Source organism: Salmo salar, chromosome ssa22, assembly GCF_905237065.1.
Source record: "Salmo salar chromosome ssa22, Ssal_v3.1, whole genome shotgun sequence".
Taxonomy (NCBI): domain Eukaryota; kingdom Metazoa; phylum Chordata; class Actinopteri; order Salmoniformes; family Salmonidae; genus Salmo; species Salmo salar.
The window spans coordinates 43,566,521-43,590,586 of NC_059463.1; the positions used below are offsets into that span (position 1 = coordinate 43,566,521).

Consider the following 24,066-nt stretch of genomic DNA (forward strand, 5'->3'; position numbering starts at 1 on the left):
GGTGGCTGAAGACAGTCCCTCTCTTTCAGTTGCAGATCTTCAATCTCTGCTGCCCGGCACCTTTGAATCAGGGGGACACATGTTCCTGGCTCCCAGGTACAAAGATGGGTGTGTGTGTGTGCATTCCTGACTGACTGAGTGACTGTGTGTGTGCTATGTGCTTGTGTAATCTCATCTCTGTCTAAACCGGTCTTTCAGGGAATACTGCAAGCGTTTGCACATCTCTGACAACAACACACAGTTCCTGGAGAACTTCCTGTCTCTCATGGTGGAGATCACACCAGAATCTGAAGACTGTGAGTTTCTCCTCTGTGTGTCTGTATCTTGTATTATTAAGGGCCATGCCATTAACCCTACAACAGGTCTGTTGAACCGCTGAACATTATATGGAAGGACACTTGAGGCACAAAGCATTCTTTTGGGCAGTGTGCAATGTGAGTTTTTCACCTGTGATATTTTACAAAGACTGACAGGTTACTTTAATTGTGTGTGTGTGTGCGCATGTGTATCATCACAGGTGATCAAAGACTCATTCATAACCTGATTTTGGATTCTGGAATCATCTGGCAGCTAGCATCTAGAGTGTGGAAGAACAAGGATATCCAAACGTGAGTGAACTCATCACATAATCAAATAAAATGATATTTGTCACGTGCGCCGAATACAACAGGTGTAGATCTTACAGTGAAATGCTTACTTACAAGCCCTTAACCAACAAAGCAGTTTTAAGAAAAATACCCCCCAAAAATTAAAAATAGAAATAAAAGTAATAAATAATTAAAGAGCAGCAGTAAAATAACAATAGCGAGGCTATATACAGGAGTCAATGTGCGGGGGCACCGGTTAGTCAAGGTAATAGGTACATGTAGGTAGAGTTATTAAAGTGACTATGAATAGATAATAAACAGAGAGGAGCAACCATTTGATTAGATGTTCAGGAGTCTTTTGGCTTGGGGGTAGAAGCTGTTTAGAAGCCTCTTGGACCGAGACTTGGCGCTCCGGTCCCGCTTGCCATGCGGTAGCAGAGAGAACAGTGTAGAACGTTTTGAGGATCTGAGGACCCATGCCAAATCTCTTCAGTCTCCTGAGGGGGAATAGGTTTTGTCGTGCCCTCTTCACAACTGTCTTGGTGTGCTTGGACCATGTTAGTTTGTTGGTGATGTGGACACCAAGGAACTTGAAGCTCTCAACCTGCTCCACTACAGCCCTGTCAATGAGAATGGGGGCATGCTAGGTCCTCTTTTTCCTGTAGTCCACAATCATCTCCTTTGTCTTGATCACGTTGAGGGAGTGGTTAGAGAGAATACAGTAGACGGTTTGTGTTCAAAGATGATTGATGACCTATTTTATGTGTCACGTAGTTATGCCCATATATGTACATCCTGTCCTTCCGTTCTCACGCTATCGAGTGAGTTCTTATGTAACCTGATAGTGCAGGCTGCTTGGAGTTTTCCAAAAGGCACTTAAACAAGATTATCTGGACTGATGAAACCAAGATTGAACTCTTTGGCCTGAATGCCAAGCGTCACGTTTGGAGGAAACCTGGCACCATCCCTACAGTAAAGCATGAAAACCTGCGCCAGAGCACTCAGGACCTCCGAATGTCCTTGAGTGGCCCAGCCAGAGTCCGGACTTTAATCTGTTCGAACATCTCTGGACATACCTGAAAATAGCAGTGCAGTGACGCTCCCCATCCAACCTGACAGAGCTTTAGAAGATCTGCAGAGAATAATGTCTTTGCATTGTCATTATGGGGTATTGTCTGTAGATTGATGAGGGGAAAACATTTTTTTTATCAATTGACTGTAGTTCTCACATAAATCATGTGTTGATGCCAATGGGAAATATGTGTGAAAATGTGTTATGCATCCATATCTAAGTTAGGATTTAGCTAACCTACTCTATATGCAGAAGTAACAAGAGTTGTCCATACAGTTACAATACAATTGTACTTATCCACGTAATAATATGGTCAAAAGGTGAAATATTGATATACTGTGCACTGAATGCACCAATAAAGTACATAAATTAAGTAGAATCTAAGATTGCTTTTTTAAGTGGCACCATATTCTCTATATGGTCCTGGTCAAATGTATTGCACCATAAAGAGAATAGGGTGCCACTTGGAACGCAGACTAAAATGTTGTACCGCTAGACCAGTGTAGGTAACATACTGTCACCATGGAGATGCAACAAACAGCATGGTAATAGAATGTCACCATGGAGATGCTACAGCATGGTAATAGAATGTCACCATGGAGATGCTACAGCCTAGGCAAAATACTGTCACCATGGAGATGCAACAGCCTAGGTAACAAACTATCACCATGGAATGCAACAGCGTAGGTGACATACTGTCACCATGGTGACGCAACAGCGTAGGTAACATACAGTCTCTACATTCCAGATCCGCAAACAGATGATTGATGGCAGACCGGGTGATATGCGGATTAAGACGCTTGTTAAGTCAATTGATGAGATAAGTGATGTGTGTGTGTGTTTATTTGCTCATTGCTTCACACATAGACAATATTTACATTTACATTTACAATATGTCAAGTATACTTTACTTCACATTCTTAATTCCCTCTAATGCCTTTGTCAACCCCAATGACCCAACAGCCATGAGTATGGATTATTGATCAACACTCTATTATGAGGGTAAACTAATGTTAATATATTACTTTTCCCACTTCATTGCAGCGATACATAGATGTAGCACTTTGAGGTTACTGCTGGACCCCCATCAATGATACAGACTACAGGTGAGGAGGCAGGTAGAGGAAGAGGGGATTGGCGGGTAGAGGATTAGTAATGGTAACCATAGTAATAGGATATGAACTGCTGAAGATGATAGGTTTGAGAGTGTTTGTGGGTGGACTGACTCTAGCCTGGCTACCAGTCAGTTTCTGCCATCATGCCACTCCTTGCTACTCCTTGTCACATCAAACATGTCTGCTTATGTTTGACATGACAAGTAGTGACATTAAGGCACAAACAGACTAGTATCCAGGCTAGACTAACTCTAAAGCTGTGCAGTAGTAGTCTTCTCTTGAGCCTCAGACTGATTTATTTTCTGTTTCCTGTTGGGGATGCTGCCACCTGCAGTCTGGTCCTGGTACTACTGACCAACAATGAATCCAGGCAGACCTGAGTGATGTGATGCTGCAGCTCCAGTGTGAGTACCACTGCCCACCCAGCGAGCCTCTGCCCCCCATACACACCGACCTCCCTTAAGCTCTCGTCCAGGGTGTTACAAGGTTTGTAGGAAGGCTCAGCATCATCAAGCTGCACGTAGCGGCCTGGACCAGAGTTAGTCCTCTCCTTAGCGTCAACATAACACTGAAGTAATGGGTGGCTGAAGACAGTCCCTCTCTTTCAGTTGCAGATCTTCAATCTCTGCTGCCCAGCTCCTTTGAATCAGGGGGACACGGGCTCCTGGCTCCCAGGTACAAAGATGGTTGTGTGTGTGCATTCGTGACTGAGTGACTGTGTGTGTGCTATGTGCTAACCCCCCCCCTCCCCAAAAAAAAAAATATATAGATGTACTATTGTAAAGTGGTTGTTCCACTGGATATCATAAGGTGAATGCACCAATTTGTAAGTCGCTCTGGATAAGAGCGTCTGCTAAATGATGTAAATGTAAATGTAAATGTAATCTCATCTCTGTCTAAACCGGTCTTTCAGGGAATAGTCAAGCGTTTGCACATCTCGGACAACAACACACAGTTCCTGGAGAACTTCCTGTCTCTCATGGTGGAGATCACACCAGAATCTGAACTCTATGAGTTTCTCATCTGTGTGTCTGTATCTTGTATTATTAAGGGCCATGCCATTAACCCTACACCAGGTTTGTTGAACCGCTGAACATTATATGGAAGGACACTTGAGGCACAAAGCATTCTTTTGGGCAGTGTGCAATGTGAGTTTTTCACCTGTGATATTTTACAAAGATTGACAGGTTACTTTAATTGTGTGTGTGTGTGCGCATGTGTATCATCACAGGTGATCAAAGCGTCATTCATAACCTGATTTTGGATTCTGGAATCATCTGGCAGCCAACATCTGGAGTGTGGAAGAACAAGGATATCAAAACGTGAGTGAACTCATCACATAATCAAATAAAATGATATTTGTCACGTGCGCCGAATACAACAGGTGTAGATCTTACAGTGAAATGCTTACTTACAAGCCCTTAACCAACAATGCAGTTTTAAGAAAAATACCCCCCCAAAATGTAAAAATTTAAAATAGAAATAAAAGTGACAAATAATTAAAGAGCAGCAGTAAAATAACAATAGCGAGGCTATATACAGGGGTACCAGTACAGAGTCAATGTGCGGGGGCACCGGTTAGTCAAGGTAATAGGTACATGTAGGTAGAGTTATTAAAGTGACTATGAATAGATAATAAACAGAGAGTAGCAACCATTTGATTAGATGTTCAGGAGTCTTTTGGCTTGGGGGTAGAAGCTGTTTAGAAGCCTCTTGGACCGAGACTTGGTGCTCCGGTCCCGCTTGCCATGCGGTAGCAAAGAGAACAGTGTAGAACGTTTTGAGGATCTGAGGACACATGCCAAATCTTTTCAGTCTCCTGAGGGGGAATAGGTTTTGTCGTGCCCTCTTCACAACTGTCTTGGTGTGCTTGGACCATGTTAGTTTGTTGGTGATGTGGACACCAAGGAACTTGAAGCTCTCAACCTGCTCCACTACAGCCCTGTCAATGAGAATGGGGGCATGCTAGGTCCTCTTTTTCCTGTAGTCCACAATCATCTCCTTTGTCTTGATCACGTCGAGGGAGTGGTTAGAGAGAATACAGCAGACGGTTTGTGTTCAAAGATGATTGATGACCTATTTTATGTGTCACGTAGTTATGCCCATATATGTACATCCTGTCCTTCCGTTCTCACGCTATCGAGTGAGTTCTTATGTAACCTGATAGTTCATCTGTTTATGGTAAAGCATGTGTTTGCATTAAAGTTGTCAAGATGATTGATGTGTAGTGACCTTGTTGAACTATGGAATGTGTTTGAACATTTTAAAGAGTAGAGTAGTGTCTCTTCTGTTTATGATGATGTATATGAAACAGTAATTTCCGGGGGGTAGGGTATTGGTCAGTATAAGTAAAGAGCTGTGAACACTACGAGCGACACGAAGCCTCGAGAGAGATAAACCACTGAAGACTCTAAAGAAGAAAGAAATAAAACATGGCTCCTAGACCAATTTTAGGTGTATTGTGATTTAACTACAATGAATGAAATCCCTTTCTCTCTCTCTCTCTCTGTGTGTGTGTGTGTGTGTGTGTGTGTGTGTGTGTGTGTGTGTGTGTGTGTGTGTGTGTGTGTGTGTGTGTGTGTGTGTGTGTGTGTGTGTGTGTGTGTGTGTGTGTGTGTGTGTGGACAAGGATCTGTAGCGGGGTTGTGTGTGGGAGGTCGTTCGGTTAGAAGCAGAGAAACATGCTGATAACATTATTTTCTAAGAAAGGAATTAAAGAAGAATTATACATGTAAACATTTAAAGGATATAAATGGCATTTATGTATTCATTTTTGAGTTTGCAACCCAATGTGACACTTTGAATACATCACAGAAGACTGAAATGTAACATAACACATATTGTGTTTATTGAGATGTACACTGAGATGCTCATTTGGGCAATATTCCCCTCCAGTGATTCCCCAACATCTTGTCAACATGGGACCCAAAAATGGAGCAGATATCATATACCAACATATCTTTATAGACATGTATCCATAACAAGGCTTAGGAGGCCCTTATAGTGTCCAAAAATGTCTCTAAAATGTCACATATTTTAAACATCTTCATTTTCATGCATACAACTTGTCAACAAGTATTTTTATGACCAAATGCACATTCTTTAGTGTAGACATACATTTTTTATGATTTCATGACTGTTTGGTAGTAGATCCCTGAATGGTCAGAAATCTGTTCAAATAGAAGTATGTTTGTAGCACAAAATATCTTACAGGTAGGGCCTCTTTCACTCTCTCAACATGTAACAAGCTGACAGGCTCCCAGAGGCAGGGTCCCAGCTCACTCAACTGCCCCTCCCCTCTCCAACAGCCATCAGCCTAGAACAGCATGAAGATGGAACTGCTAAAAGATCATCTATGTAAGGGCTTTGATAGTCGCGTTGCAGGAATGAGGCGCAGGAAGCAACGAACACAGGGAGTGGTGTTTTTAATAACACTGAAGCAAAAACAAAGTTCCCAAGCACAGGGGAATAAACACAATGAGCGACAATGCAAAGCCGACACGAACAAGAAGTCGACATACAATAATCAATCCCGCACAACAAGGAGCGGGCCAGCTAAACTAAATAGCCCCTCTAATGGCTAATTGACCACAGGTGTCCAAAAGCAAAAAAAGGGAAAAGCAAAAGGGAATCGGTGGCAGCTAATAGGCCGGTGACGACGACCGCCGAGCGCCACCCGAGCAGGAGGGGGCGCCACCGTCGGTGGGAATCGTGACAATCTAGGAATCCTCCCTTCCTCGTGGAGCTTTTTGAAGGTGAGTTGAATATTGAATGTGATTTTTGTATATAGATACTGTATATATTATTTAAGAATGATTTGTCTTAAATGTTTTCATTGACATATGTTTTTTTAATGAAGGCTATTTATCCATTCAGCGCTAGCCATTGTTTTTATTCATACTGTTTGTAAACAATAGCTTCTGCCCTCTTAGGTTCTATTTGACTCTCTTATTATATCAAATCCACTCAGACTAGAAAGTACGAATAGAAACGATAATTAGAAACTATGACAAACTATGATAATAAACTGTGAACAACGATGAAGCCATGTATGTCTGTGTGTGTGAGTGATTATCTATTATTTAATTGTGTAATATTACACTCTCTCTCTCTCTCTCTCTCTCTCTCTCTCTCAATGTATAACATTTCACTCAATGTATACCAAAGTAACAAATATTAACAACGTTTCAATGTTATGTATTGCAACAGTTCTGAAAGACAATGACATACACTTTTTAGGCAAAATATTAATATAATGTGTTACATAGTGTGCATCTGTGATAACTTTATGTAATAGATCCTCTCTATCTCTCTCCCTCTCTCTTTCTCTCTCAGGCTATGAAAAAAGACAAAAGACATGACATTGACTCCTGAGTGTTGAACTTTTGCCCACTCTGTAGCCTCCCTGGTTATTATATGACCCTGATGGTCATCTACGATTGTTGGAACGTCTTTAATAACAATAAGGGGCATATGTACTCTTAAATGTCCACTCAGCACAGCCCTCGGAGCATGGTTCCTCTCTAGTTTTAATCCTAGGTTTATGACTTCTAGGGAGTGTTTCCTAGATGCTGTGAATCGGCATATGCATTGATGGGTCTTAGATTTTTAGACTGGGTATCTGTAAAACACTGACAACTGCTGATGCAAAAAGGGGTTTTAAGAAATACATTTGGTTGATTGAAAGATTTGTATTATTATCAAAATAATATAACAATAGTATTATTATAATCATAATCTTTATTATTATTATGTTACAGGTGTGACATACCCAGAAATGTCAACGTCTTGTCAAGTGCTCAAATCTGTACAGCAGCCCCAGACAATCATGTACAGTAGGTCCAATTTACAAGAATGGGTTTACAAGGCAGTGATGAAAACAGTTTATATGAGCGCTAATTCAAACATACAATGATATATATTCGATACAATTACCCATTCAAAACTAGTGTTACAAAATCACTTCTCATTGTGTTCATTTCAAGGTTTCACAAACATAAAACAACTATCTAGTTAATGTTTCTTGGACTAACACACTGTTGAGTTTCCTATTTACTGAAGAACAATCATTAAGACAAAACACAAAAAGTTGTAATGTAATCTGTATACATGTCATTCTATACTGAAAACAGGTACATTCTGAAAGATTTTGATGATGTTGATGTGATAACACATCTTTTTATTCATGTCTCAATTTAGGATAATAGTGTTTATTTTAATTTTACTTAAATTGTATTATTTATGTTGTCTCATACCATGCTAATACACTACCAAGCAATGCAAACAGATGTGGAATTTACCCCATAACAGTTGTGTCTTTTTGGATCAAGAATTGATCAAGAATTCCAATAGGCGTGATCAGATCCTCTTTCCATGCAGGCATCATATAATGCACAGCCACATGCAAATCCATAAACTCCACCAATAAAACATTGAAAACCTTAACATGACTGCTGGCAATGTCATTATTTTTGTCACCATCCATCAATGGTTGAATTGTGTTATTTTTATTTGTACATGCGCTGAGCTTCCAAAGGCTGGAGCCAATCTACATGGTAAATTAAAAAGACCCAAGTAAAACGTATGTGAAAAGATGTGGTCAAAGTATAAAACTTTGCTGTTTTTTGTTTGTTACAACAAACCAGGTCTTCCTAACATTTACCATAACTACTAATCCTTACATCCTGAATGTATATGGTCTCCCAAATATTCACCGAGGCACACATGGGAGAGCTGGGACCACATGCACTTTTAAGTAATTGAGCCGAGAACATAATTTCTATATTGTAATTAAAATCATTGACCCATAAGAGAACACATGACCAAAGCAAGGCATGATCCATATAGAATTAAAACAAGATTATTCTTAATGAGAAATATAATCTAATAAACAAATGTTTGCATAACGAAAGACATGAAAACTGCCTCCAACATTGTATTTAGCTATGTATAAAACTTTCATATTGGCAGTAAGGTCATTGAGAATATAAAATAGTTATTGTGGGTAGTTTAGGGGCAAATATACTGAAGGTTCATGAATGTTAAAGATTTGTTCACAGTGGGGATTTTGAAAGAGGGGGATTAGAACCCCCAAAGTAATAGCGGTAAGAAAGATCATGATGGTCATTTGAGATTCAGGTTTAGGGGGGTAATATCTTTATGGAAACCACTATTCACACTATCTGGATTATAAACAATTACAGACATAGAGAACCATCACGTCAATAAGGTGTACAGGGATGAATGGCTATTCAATGTACAACAGTAGTCTTCTGTAACAAGCAATACGTATTAAATATGTTTACATACATCCACGACTGAATGGTTTCACGAACTCCTTTAAAGCTTTTGTAAGTAAGTTGTAACAGGCCTCATTCAGCTGTCTGAATTAATCTAGAGACACCAAAAAATCTATGTTTAGAGAAGCTTGTAGATTATACCACAAGTAAGGGGCAAAGAGCTGATTTACCTAACTCTGTACAGACCAAAGGAATTTCCAGAGCTAGCAATCCCTGAGACTGTATGATAGAGAGAGAATACAGTAGACGGCACACGTCAAACGTGATTCACAAATGAAAAATGATTTACAAATGAAAAAGAATCGAATCAGCAATTACATAATATGCAAATAACTATTGACTTTTTCATTTGTAAATTATTATTAGAACACAAATGAAACCTAGAGTTGGGTTTAAATAGCTATGGGGGGAATGAAAAAAGTTGTATATGTATTAGGTTGTGAAGATCTACATGTAAAAAAAAAAAATACTCAATGCTGAACTAAATCAAAATATGTCTACAACTCACAAGTAGAAATACATAATATATTATATATATATATATATATATATATATATATATATATATATATATTGTACCCCATCTCAATATTCCCAAGAGACATATTCTGAACTTCTAAACAAAATTGCAAACTCTTTACACATACTTATGCTATTGCCACACAACATAATTGTCATCGTTGTGTGTGTAGGTGGCAAGGAAGTCAGGCGCAGGAGAAACCAACTTGGTATAACTGGAGTTGTTTAATAAATAATAAACAAACACGAACTCCAAAACCAACGTACATAAAAATAACATGGGTAAAAATACCCGTAGCTCACCAATACAAAATACACAAAATCAATAACAAACAAAACAATCTCGAACAAGGACATGAGGGAAAACAGAGGGTTAAATACACAACATGTAATGAATGGGATTGGAAACAGGTGTGTAGGAAAACAAGACAAAACCAATGGAAAATTAAAAATGGATCAATGATGGCTAGAAGACCGGTGACGTCGACCGCCGAGCACCACCCGAACAAGGAGGGGCATCAACTTAGGCAGAAGTCGTGACAGTACCCCCCTGACGCGTGGCTCCAGCTGCGCGTCGACACTGGCCTCGGGGACGACCCGGAGGACGAGGTGCAGGGCGATCCGGATGGAGATTATGGAACTCTCGCAGCTGGGAAGGATCTAACACATCCTCCACCGGAACCCAGCATCTCTCCTCCGGACCGTACCCCTCCCAGTCCACGAGGTACTGAAGGCCCCTTGCCCGACGTCTCGAATCCAGGATGGATCGAACGGAGTACGCCGGGGCCCCCTCAATGTCCAGAGGGGCCGGAGGAACCTCCCGCACCTCAGCCTCCTGGAGCGGGCCAGCCACCACCGGCCTGAGGAGAAACACATGGAACGAGGGGTTAATGCGGTCTGACTCTGATGCCAAGGGGCCAGAACCGGCTGATACCCCAACACGCACTGAAAAGGAGAGAGGTTAGTGGAGGAGTGGCGGAGCGAGTTCTGAGCCATCTCTGCCCAGGGCACGAACGCTGCCCACTCCCTGGCTAGTCCTGGCAATAAGACCTCAGAAACCTACCCACATCCTGGTTAACTCTCTCCACCTGCCCGTTACTCTCAGGGTGAAATCCCGAGGTAAGGCTGACCGAGACCCCCAGACACTCCATGAACGCCTTCCAGACCCTTGACGTGAACTGTTCTAATGATTTAAGTGTATGTACCTAGTATGTTGTATATGTATAGATGTTAACTTGTTATGGATAGGGGGCAGTATTTTCACGGCCGGATAAAAAACGTACCCGATTTAATCTTGTTGTAAATCTGAGTTTGGTGAGTACCAAACTTGGTGGGTGTCAAAATAGCTAGCCTGTGATGGCCGGGCTATCTACTCAGAATATTGCAAAATGTGCTTTCACCGAAAAGCTATTTTAAAATCGGACACCGCGATTGCATAAACAAGTTCTGTATCTATAATTCTTAAAATAATAGTTATGTTTTTTGTGAACGTTTATCGTGAGGAATTTAGTAAATTCACCGGAAGTGTTCTGTGGGAATGCTAGTTCTGAACGTCACATGCTAATGTAAAAAGCTGGTTTTTGATATAAATATGAACTTGATTGAACAAAACATGCATGTATTGTATAACATAATGTCCTAGGAGTGTCATCTGATGAAGATCATGAAAGGTTAGTGCTGCATTTAGCTGTGGTTTTGGTTTTTGTGACATTATATGCTAGCTTGAAAAATGGGTGTCTGATTATTTCTGGCTGGGTACTCTCCTGACATAATCTAATGTTTTGCTTTCGTTGTAAAGCCTTTTTGAAATCGGACAGTGTGGTTAGATAAAGGAGAGTCTTGTCTTTAAAATGGTGTAAAATAGTCATATGTTTGAAAAATGGAAGTTTTCGGATTTTCGAGGAGTTTGTATTTCACACCACGCCCTATCATTGGATATTGGAGCGGTGTTCCGCTAGCGGAACGTCTAGATGTAAGATTAAGCTGACTTTAAAAAAACATATTCATGAGTTAGTTAATTAAGAAGCTGAATATAAAAAGGGGCTTCTTGTATAGAAATTTGTCAGGCCTCTTGCTTAATAGTACAAAGCAGAAAATTCAAGTGATGTTCTTACTGGTCCTAGACTATGGCGAAATCATCTATATGAATGCAGCTGCCACTTCATTAAAGCCTTTAGATGCATTTGACCATAGAGCCCTTTGTTTTATTATGGGTACAGTTTCAGTACACATCCCTGCATTCTCTATCAGAAAGTAGGCTGACCCTCTTTGAGGTCATGTAGGTCCATTCATTGCTCTCTTTACCTTTATAAAGCTCTTTGGTGTACTGTAAACTCCCTCTGTAGCTAACATCTACAATTACCATTAGACGTACAAGTCGGAGTTATCATAAGAGAGAATACAGTAGAAGGCACTGTGATTTATGACGCTATGTCATGGGTCACGTGTGTATGCCCATATATGGGAATCCTGTCAGGACATGCTGGCGGGAAGTTATCACGTGCTCTAGGGAGTGCCCATATATGGACATCTTGTCGTTCCCTTTCTCATGCTTTAGAGTGAGTGTTAATTTATGCATATAGTGCATCTGTACCTTTGAAGCTGTCATGATGATTAATGTGTAGGGACCTCGTTGAACTGGGGGATGTGTTTGAACATTTCAAAGAGTATGGCCCCCACCCTGTTGTTGTGACCTTAGGGCTGTTGTCTATGAAACAGGAATGTCCGGGGGTATTGGGGGGCAGATGCATTATAAATAAGCCCCAGAACACCACAAGCGCCCACGATAAACCACCAAAGAAATTTAAAATAAACCCAGAACATTAAACAGAAAAGTCTCCTAGGCCAATTGTAGGTGTACTGTCACGGCCGTCGCATGAATTGGACCAAGGCACAGCGGGTATGTGAATGCTAATTTTATTTAACGCTAAACAAAACAAGAAAACGATGAGCGGACGACCAACAGTCTTGTAGGCTCACACAGCAGTACAAGGAACAATCTCCCACAATCCCCAAAACAAACAAACTCCTAATTATAGGACCTTCAATCAGAGGCAACGATAAACAGCTGCCACTAATTGAAGGCCCAACCCCAATTAACTAAACATAGATCTACACACCCTAGAACAGACATAGAAATATACAAACATAGAACATAGACCAAAACCCCGGAATACATAAATCAAACACCCCTCTACAAAAACACACACCCCGAACCACATAAAACAAATACCCCCCTGCCACGTCCTGACCAAACTACAATAACAAATAACCCCTTCACTGGTCAGAACGTGACATGTACTTTGTTCCTCGTGTCAAGAACCCAATGACAAAAGCATCGAGGACATTTCGCTTTACGGCGAAAGCAAAACATTAGATTATGTTAGGACACCACCTAAACAAGAAAAGCCACACAGCCATTTTCCAAGCAAGAAGAGGCGTCACAAAAACCAGAAATACAGCTAAAATTAAGCACTAACCTTTGATGATCTTTATCAGATGGCACTCATAGGACTTCATGTTACACAATACATGTATGTTTTGCTCGATAAAGTTCATATTTCTAACCAAAAACCCCATTTTACATTGGCCCGTAATGTTCAGAAATGTTTTTCCTTCAAAAACTTCTGGTGAATGAGCACATCAATTTATAGAAATACACATCATAAACGTTGATAAAATATTAAACTGTTATTCAAAGAATTATAGATAAACATTTCCTTAATGCAACCGCTGTGACATTACATTTCATGAAAAATGTAATGGAACACAGCTACCTCTCATGTGATTACGCGCCAATGAACGCGCGCCTTTCCTGAGTCAACAACTTCCAACTTCCTTTGTTCGCTCTCTGTTCACCACATTTACAGTAGAAGCCTCAAACAACTTTCTAAAGACTGTTGACATCTAGTGGAAGCCTTAGGAAGTGCAAAATGAACCCTAAGTCACTGTGTGTTAGATAGGCAATCACTTGAAAAAACTACAGCCTCAGATTTCCCACTTCCTGGTTGGATTTTTCTCAGGGTTTTGCCTGCCATATGAGTTCTGTTATACTCACAGACATCATTCAAACAGTTTTAGAAACTTCAGATTGTTTTCTATCCAAATCTACTAATAATATGCATATCCTACCTTCTGAGACTGAGTATCAGGCAATTTAATTTGGGCACGCCTTTCATCCGGACGTCAAAATACTGCCCCCTACCCTAGAGAAGTTAAGACTACCATGAAACGCTCTGTTTGCCCCTGACTTAGCCCAGTGCATTAAAAGGTCATTAAAGGGGGTCAAATGGATCTGTTTAAGTCATAAGTACAATTACCCTTTCAAAAAAAGGATGGCATGATTGAATGAGACAGCCACCACAGGAGACTGTCCCAAGGGACATCCTCCGGGGAAAAAATCAACATTTGTTATGAGGTACCACTATGTACATATAGTAACCTACTGTGTAAGGGCTGTAAACATTTGTTAACCATTCATAAGGATATGCTGAGAAGTCTTTTGGAAGGTCAGAGGTTAGATAGGTTTAAAAACCATTGGTTCCTACAAGCATACCTACACGTTCGCACTCCCGAGGGGAGAGACAGAGGTTATGAGATCGCCCCAGGACCCCCCTCACACACACACAATTTTGTTTTTAACTGTATTCATATAAAATAAAGCATTTTGCTCCTTGATCAGGATTATCTCTCAGTGTGTCAACCCACAGCTCGTAACCTGACACCTACCATGCAGCCTGCAGCCTGGACACACACACACACACACACACACACACACACACACACACACACACACACACACACACACACACACACACACACACACACACACACACACACACACACACACACACACATAGGGCCAGAGGAAGAGCTGTATTCACTGAAGGTAAATACATTTTTATTTTTAAAACCCTTGTATTTTCTTCTAAAATGTTCATACATAAATGCCATTTATATCCTTTAAATGTTTACATGTATAATTATTCTTTAATACCTTTCTTAGAAAATAACGTTATCAGCATGTTTCTCTGCTTGTAACCGAACGACCTCCCACACACAACCCCATGTTGGGGGGTGACATAGGTCATTTGCTCCCCCCCGGATGCTACAGATCCTTGTCAACATACACACACACATGGAGAGCGAGCGAGAGAGACAGCAATTTCATTCATTGCAGTTAAGGTTGTGTGTATTTCTGCTTTTCTGCTTGAGCTGGCTCTCTTTGAGATTCCTGTTTAAATGAAGGTAAATAAATACATAATCATAATCATTTGCCATTATTTCATTTCCTTTTGGCAATTGTTGACATTTTATTTATATCCGTGACACAAATATACCAGTTCTGTTATTTATTGTGTCAAAAATACTTTGGATAAAAACAAACATTTACCTTTGAAATTATGTAGTGCACTGTAGGTTATTTACGAATGAACAGGATACATTTAAATGCAAAGCAATATTAAATAATTGAAATTTGATCACACAGAGAGAAATAGTATAGGTCTGAGTTGGTCTCAGCTTGGACTATTAGCTGGTAGAGGTTTCAGAGGATGACTACTGTACTATATCAAACAGGGCGATGTTATGTTGGGCTTGGGTAGAAACCACAGTTAGATACAAGGTTAGTTCAGCTCATGTGCATTTTTATATGAGCACAGGATCCTGCACTGTGTACCTAGTGCCTGCCTGTGAAACATTCACTCCCACAGATCCCGGGTTGTTTTAGACACTGGGCGGGATTTTGGGTGAATGAATGAGGAGACGATGCAAGGCTCCCATCGAGGCTTTACTGCAGACTACCAGACCATCTGTTCTGCTGTGACACCAACACAGAGGAACACAGTGGACAAGCACCATCAGTCATCGCTCACTCAGAGCATAGAGGACATGCCCCCACGCCATGCATCCCTCACCGTGTAGTACCCAGTGGCACGCTACTGATCCAAGGTCAATTTTATGTTTTGACTACTGTATATGTTAAAGATTGTAATTTTCAGTCACCTTTCACAGGATAGTCTCACACACACACACTTGCACATGCACTCACAACTCTCTCAGTACAGAGAGCGCAACTAGGACACACAATCTGAGACTTGAAAATCAGGGATGATGAGTTCCAAATATAGGTAACAATGTGATCCCATGATGACACGACAAACACACAGACAGACATAAACAGGCACTCACCCATTTCAGCTGCTGGGCTCCACTGATGTACTGGAAGATTCTGTTGATCTCCTTTTCCATGCGTCTGGCCCAGTGCATTATCCTGTAGACACACAGAATGGACCTGAGGTGTTACTAGAACCAATACCAGCACATCTGCATAAGCCCCATTAATACTGAAACAATAGGAGGTTGTTATGACCAGGACCTTGCTTATGTTCCCCAAACTAGCTTTAGCAGTTCACTTTCCCCTCATAACACACACAAATGTCTACAACACACTCTTACTGAGCTAAAGAGAGAAAGTGGACAACCAGAACAACCTAAAAGAGGGAGAGAAGCACACCAGGCAGCTCCCCACTTTATGTTTGTTCTATGGCCAAACACCCTTCTAGCTACCCATGGTCCCTCAACTTCTGACACTTTGGAAGTCTCCATCTTATTTCTATCAACACACCCTAGAGTACCTTCAACCAGTTTCCCTAAGCTGTTTCCTTCACTTGTTGTTGTTCTCCTGATTCAATAACATTTAGACAGGAATCCCTGCATTTAGACAGGAATCCCTGCATTTAGACAGGAATCCCTGCATTTAGACAGGAATCCCTGCATTTAGACAGGAATCCCTGCATTTAGACAGGAATCCCTGCATTTAGACAGGAATCCCTGCATTTAGACAGGAATCCCTGCATTTAGACAGGAATCCCTGCATTTAGACAGGAATCCCTGCATTTAGACAGGAATCCCTGCATTTAGACAGGAATCCCAATTCTGATATTTTTTTCACTAATTGGTCTTTTGACCAACACATCATTTCTGAAAAAGATCTGATATGGAAAGATCTGATGTGATTGATCACCAATTAGTGGAAGAAAGATCAGAATTGGGCTTCCTGTATGTACACAGCCACTCATTTACACACGTAAGTGTTGTGATGTGCTATTTTTTTCTACCTTTTTCTAACCTGTGTTATTTTTGGGTTCAGACTGAATGCAGAGGTATGGGCTGCTCACAACTGACAGCAGCAACATGGACCTGTTAAATTGAGAAGAAGGGTGTTTATATAGCTGCGTATACGCATGGCTTCCCTCTTTTAAGTCTGTTAATTGTGCATTTCTTTCTCAATTTGCTGGAATTGGCCTTATATTATATATTAAACCTACTTTACACATCCAGTTGTTTCTCTATTTCTAACCCACCCACAATCACAATATGCTCTTTTTAATTTTATTTTTTAATTTTGCAAGTCTAATTCCTATCATGGTAAAGCAGAAGTATCTGTGCTCTTTCGGATAGTAATAATAGCTCATATGGTGCTCTTCGATTTCCAGGTTTGTGGCATTGATGAACAAAATGATGTAATCTTTACTTCAAATCAGATGTTTATATGTTATGTATAGAAGACATATGTACGCATTGTATACTTTTAAGATTTATTTTGAAACAATGCTTTTGGAGTTATGTGATTGATGGCTGATTAGGTGCATTCTTGTTGATGAAATATGCCTAGTAAGCTAGTAGATGGCTCAAAAGAACATGTCATATACAGTATATGCATATACTTCATGCAGGAGCCAGACGGGTTTAGCCATAACAAAAAATGTGTCACCTTCTTTGACTTTTTCTGCTGCCTTTGAGACACAGTTCGATCCTACCCTGGAGCACTATTTGTTGACTTATTAAATCTCGAAACAATTACAATACAGTAACTATTGGTCACTTTATTATATGTTTTTCTAATATGTATTTATTATAGAATTGTGTCAGTTAATATTGATCATATTTATGATAAACCTTCAGTTTATTAAACTGCAATCTAGAGAGTTGAAGGCCTAGATAGTTCTAATCCTAAAATATAATGGATCATACATAAAATAAACACTTACCATTTATTTACATATTTACAGACTGTGTGTTTGTCTGAAGGATAGTGTGTGCATGTTGTGTTTTATTTTTTCCTTGTCAGCCACTCATCTTCATAAAAAGCTGAGGTCTGGAACTCCCTCCACGTCATCTCTCTCTCCATTCCTTGGTTTCCTGATGACTCACCCTGAATTTAATTCTGTTTCTCTATTGATCACTACGTTCATTGTGGAGAACAAACATCAGTTTGGCCTGAGCGAAGTGGATGGGTTGCCAGGGAATGGCCTTGGTACATAAAACAAATATTTTACAGGACAATAACCAACATATTTGCCTGCCACTCCTGTACATATGACAACTGTTGGGATGCTGCTTAGCCACCATATGACAAAACCTGCACACACTCCCAGAGATTTGCAGGTCTGCCAACTTCCTTTTGGTCCTACATTTTAATCAGAGAAATATGCAATAAACCAAAGACGTTACTTTAAATTTGAATTTACTTTATTGCACACTGTCTTTAAATAAAAAGCATACATTAAATTGTAAAGTTATTATAATGTATTTACATTGGTGTGTGTGTGTATGTGTGTGTGTGTGTGTGTGTGTGTGTGTGTGTGTGTGTGTGTGTGTGTGTGTGTGTGTGTGTGTGTGTGTGTGTGTGTGTGTGTGTGTGTGTGTGTGACTGAGAGAGAGATATCATGAGAGGGGGGCATGTTATTAAACTCTGGGGAAAAAAGCACACTGAATTATATATATATATATATATATATATATATATATATATATAGTAAGAGTCATTATGTAGATATTTATAATGGATATGTAGACCTTTATATCTCCAATCCTAAAATAAAATGGAGCATACATAAAATAAACAAGTAATTGCAATTTATTTACATTGGGGATAGTGTGTGTGACAGAGAGGGAGACAGATTCTATGTTGACTATGATGTTACTTTAATTATTTCGCCTCTATGGCCTATTTATTGCCTTACCTCTCTAATCTTCTGCATTTGCACACACTGTACATAGATTTTTATATTGTTTTTTTGACTGTACGTTTGTTTGTGTAACTCTGTGTTGTTGTTTTTGTCGCACTGCTTTGCTTTATCTTGGCCAGATCGTAGTTGTAAATGAGAACTTGTTCTCAACTGGCCTACCTGGTTAAATGAAGGTGAAATAAAATAAACATTTTTTTTTAAAGTAGCAGTTATGATATGGTTTGGCTTGAAAAGCTTTTTTCGCCTGGTCACATACAGCCGATGTGTTGTGCATTGAAGTCCAAAAGCAAAGGGAAAAGGAGAGAAGAGGAGAGTGGATAGATGTGAGAAGAAATACAACGCGGGATCAGGGGTGTATTCTTTCCGCCGATTCTGGTTAAAAAAAGAATCTTAAATGGAAGCAAACTGAACGAAACTGTGAAAAAAATATCTGAGGCCCGCACCCAACCCTAACCCGCATATATAGAAAATGTGTTATAGGCTCCAGTCAAAGGCTGCAGAACATTTTTTTTGACAGGGGTTGCAGGATTTTGATTTGCCTGATTTAGATATGTTTCTGCTTATAATTTCCAACATTTTTGTAGGGCTATTTGTTAGGCAACTTGTCTATAATTAGATACATTTAGCTTCTCTTTTGTTGTTATTTGTTGCCCTAGAAGACTAAATAAACCCTTGCTCAACAGTGTAAGGTTCTGTATTTATTTTCTTAGTCAACCTTGTGTTCGGTTCCGTTGTGTTCTTGAACGTCGCCCTGTCTTTCATTTTTGTTTATTGATTTCACCTGTGTTAGTTACTCACCCGGTCTCATCAGCTCCTTATTTAGTTCAGTTCATTCTGTTTGTGCCTTTGTGAGGTATTGTTCGTTTTGACTCTACTAAGCCTTTTCCTAGCTTTTTTTGTTTTGTTTGTGAGAACCAGTTATAGCCTTCAGTCCTAGTTTTGTTTCACCTGCCTGTGTGCCTACCTGTGTATGACCATTGCCTGCGTGTGACCACGATTCCTGCCTTCTGCAAAGGAGAAATAAACACCTGTCGCGCTCTGCGCGTGATTCTACACCTTTTTCTCCCTAAGTATTCATTACAAACAGAATAATGTAATAGAATGAATGCTTCAATCTAGTTGACATCGGTAAAATGTTCTCAACTTTAGTTTTTAAGTTAATTACTAGAGTTAATTACTTAAGTTAATTAGTAAGATAATTTAAGTTAATTACTATTGCATCAAATGGTTGTTTTAAGCAACAGATTAGGGAATTCTTAGAACACTTTCATCTGTGTGTGTTCTACTGAGGATGGGCCTCTGGGAGATTTAACACTTACAGAAGATTTACGATGTCTTTGGGTGATAAGCCTAACAAGACCGCATTCCATAGCATGAGTTAATGTTTCTGTACTGGGGTACCAGGGGAGATGGCTCTAGGGCCAGACCCTGGTCTCTACACAATGAGGACAGTATTTACAGCAGATACTGTTTTCTGTTAATTATTATTATTAGTATCCTTTTGACCCATTCCATACATCTGTTGTTTGTCATGAACATACAGGAGGATGGACTTTGCTATAAAATTCTGTGACTCAAATCCGCTCGTTGGGCTCTCAACGAATCACCTCCGGGGGGCTTGTTGACAAGCTCCATTACTGCAGTAATTAAATAATAAAGCTTACTTGTTTTGAAGAAATGTAAAAGTCTCTCCTTTTGATGATAATAATTCCACGACAGGTCATTAAATATTGTGTGGCTGATGTCAAGTCCTCTAATAATACTAGCCGCATGAAAATTGACATCCCTGTGTTTTGAGAGAAAAGTCAGCGTTTTACAGGTGTTGCTCGCGGTTTAAGCAAGAAAACAATAACTGATTCAATGAATTGAACGAAGTGCTATGCATTGCCTATATATGAAGGGCCTACATAATGTTAACTTTCACAGTAATTGCTTTTGTTTTTAAGTTTTGTGCGAATGAATTGCAAATGCATCATAAAAAAATATTGCGCCTATTTAATGCAACCCTTGCTGTTAATAGTTCGCAAAGCAGCATACAAATTAGCTAAATGTTTGGAACAAGTTTACTTTCTCATCCATAGCCTAAAAACGCTAGATCATCCTCATGTTAAATGGTACCAACCACCACTGATGTACACTACCGGTCAAAAGTTTTAGAACACCTACTCATTTAAGGGTTTTTCTTTATTTTTACTATTTTCTATGAAATAACACATAAGGAATCATGAAGTAACCAAAAATGTGTAAAACAAATCACAATATATTTTATATTTGAGATTCTTCAAATAGCCACCCTTTGCCTTGATGACAGCTTTGCACACGCTTGGCATTCTCTCAACCGTCTTCATGATGTAGTCACCTGGAATGCATTTCAATTAACAGGTGTGCCTTCTTAAAAGTTAATTTGTGGAATTTCTTTCCTTCTTAATGGGGGGGGGGGATAGACAATAGCCCTATTTGGTAAAAGTCCATATTAAGGCAAGAACAGCTCAAATAAGCAAAGAGACACAACAGTCCATCATTACATAGACATAAAGGTCAGTCAAACCAGAAAATGTCAAGAACTTTGAAAGTTTCTTCAAGTGCAGTCTCAAAAACAATCAAGCGATATAATGAAACTGGCAATCATGATGACCACCACATGAATGGAAGAGCCAAAAAAACCTCTGCTGCAGAGGATAAGTTCATTAGAGTTACCAGCCTCAGAAATTGCAGCCCAAAAAAATGCTTCACAGAGTTCAAGTAACAGACATACAGTATCTCAACATCAACTGTTCAGAGGAGACTGTGTGAATCATGGTCGAATTGGTCGAATTGCTGCAAAAAAACAACTAAAGGACAGCAACAAGAAGAAGAGACTTGCTTGGGCCAAGAAACACATGCAATGGACATTAAACTAGTGGAAATTTGTCCTCTGGTCTGGAGTCCAAATGGGAGATTTTTGGTTCCAACCTCCGTGTCTTTGTGAGGTGCTTTGTGGGTGAACGGAGGATCTCCGCATGTGTATTTTCAACCGTAAAGCATGGAGGAGGAGGTGTGAAGGTGTGGGGTTGCATTGCTGGTGACACCGTCTGTAATTTATTTTGAATTCAAGGCACACGTAACCAGCTTGGCTACTACAGCATTCTGTAGAGATACGCCTTCTCATCTGTTTTGGGCTTAGTGGGACTATCATTTATTTTTCAACAGGACAATGACCCAACACACCTCCAGGCTGTGTAAGATCTATTTTACCAAAAAGGAGAGTGATGGAGTGCTGCATCAGATGATCTAGCCTCCACAATCCCCCGACCTCAACCAAATTGAGATGGTTTGGGATGAGTCGGACAGCAGAGTGAAGGAAAAGCATCCAGCAAGTGCTCAGCATATGTGGGAACTCCTTTAAGACTGTTGGAAAAGCATTCCAGGTGAATCTGGTTGAGAGAATGCCAAGAGTGTGCAAAGCTGTCATCAAGGCAACGGGTGGCGATTTGAAGAATTTGTTTAACACTTTTTTGGTTACTACATGATTCCATTTGTGTTATTTCATAGTTTTGATGTATTCACTATTATTCTACAATGTAGAAAATAGTCAAAATAAAGAAAAACCCTTGAATGAGTAGCTGTCCTAAAACTTTTGGCTGGTAGTGTTTAAGTAATATAATTAAGCAAGGCCTGAGGGGGTGTGGTATATGGTGCAATGTGGAGTGCCTGGATACAGCCCTTAGCCGTGGTATATTGGCCATATACCACAAACACCCGAGGTGCCTTATTGCTATTATAAACTGGTTACCCACATAATTAGAGCAGTAAAAATAAATGTTTTGTCATACCCATGGTATATGGTCTGATATACCACAGCTTTCAGCCAATCAGCATTCAGTGATCGAACCACCCGGTGGCGCAGTGGTCTAAGTCACTGCATCTCAGTGCTTGAGGCGTCACGACAGACACTCTGGTTCAATTCCAGGCTGTATCACAACCAGCCGTGATCGGGAGTCCCATTTTGCTGCACACAATTGGCCAAGCATCATCTGGGTTTGGCCCGCTGTAGGCTGTCATTGTAAATAAGAATTTGTTCTTAAAACCTGTTAGGGCTAGGGGGCAGCATTGACACGGCTGGATAAAAAACATACCCGATTTAATCTGGTTACCACTCCTACTCAGTAACTAGAATATGCATATACTTATTACATATGGATAGAAAACACCCTAAATTTTCTAAAACTGTTTGAATGGTGTCTGTGAGTATAACAGAACTCAAATGGCAGGTCAAAACCTGAGAGATTCCTTTACAGGAAGTGGCCTGTCTGACCATTTCTGGAACTTCTTTGCCATCTCTATCATTTACTAAGGATCTCTGCTCTAACGTGACACTTCCCACGTCGTCCATAGGCTCTCATAGCCCGGGAAAAAAGAGAATGTCGTCATTCCAGCCCCAGGCTGAAACACATTATCGCCTTTCTCAAGTGGCCCATCAAGAGACACTAGCTTATGCGCGTGACCCCGACCGCCCCCGCCTTTGGGATTTTTTCCTCTGTTTGCCGAAAAGGAGATTCCCTGTCGGAATTTTACCGCTTTTCTACGAGAAAAATGACGTAAAAATTGATTTTAAACAGCGGTTGACATGCTTCGACGCGGCAATTGAATACTTTGAATTTTATTGTCAGGAATTGCGCCAAGCGCGACACTTCTTTACTATTTCGGATAGTGTCTGGAACGCACGAACAAAACGCCGCTATTCGGATATAACGATGGATTATTTTGGACCAAACCAACATTTGTTATTGAAGTAGACGTCCTGGGTGTGCATTCTGACGAAGACAACAAAAGGTAATGACATTTTTATAATAGTAAATATGATTATGGTGAGTGCTAAACTTGCCGGGTGTCTAAATAGCGAGCCCGTGATGCCTGGGCTATATACTTAGAATATTGCAAAATGTGCTTTCACCAAAAAGCTATTTTAAAATCGGACATATCGAGTGCATAGAGGAGGTCTGTATCTATAATTCTTAAAATAATTGTTATGCTTTTTGTGAACGTTTATCGTGAGTAATTTAGTAAAATGTTAGCGAATTCCCCGTAAGTTTGCGGGGGATGCTAGTTCTGAACGTCACATGCTAATGTAAAAAGCTGGTTTTTGATATAAATATGAACTTGATTGAACAAAACATGCATGTATTGTATAACATAATGTCCTAGGGTTGTCATCTGATGAAGATCATCAAAGGTGAGTGCTGCATTTAGCTGTCTTCTGGGTTTTGGTGACATTATATGCTGGCTTGAAAAATGGGTGTCTGATTATTTCTGGCTTGGTACTCTGCTGACATAATCTAATGTTTTGCTTTCGTTGTAAAGCCTTTTTGAAATCGGACAGTGTGGTTAGATTAACGAGAGTCTTATCTTTAAATGGCTGTAAAATAGTCATATGTTTGAGAAATTGAAGTAATAGGATTTTGA

At 40.0% G+C, this 24,066-nt stretch overlaps 1 long non-coding RNA gene across 1 annotated transcript; it reads left to right on the plus strand.

The window, feature by feature from the left end:
* The first annotated feature begins 201 nt into the window (after nucleotides 1–201).
* Nucleotides 202–8,219, plus strand: LOC106583377 (uncharacterized). Its single transcript, XR_006761426.1, has 8 exons — nucleotides 202–608; nucleotides 2,408–2,488; nucleotides 2,704–2,765; nucleotides 3,109–3,178; nucleotides 3,383–3,449; nucleotides 3,688–4,096; nucleotides 6,023–6,529; nucleotides 7,110–8,219. It is a non-coding gene; the product is annotated as an uncharacterized lncRNA (long non-coding RNA).
* Nucleotides 8,220–24,066: the final 15,847 nt, after the last annotated feature.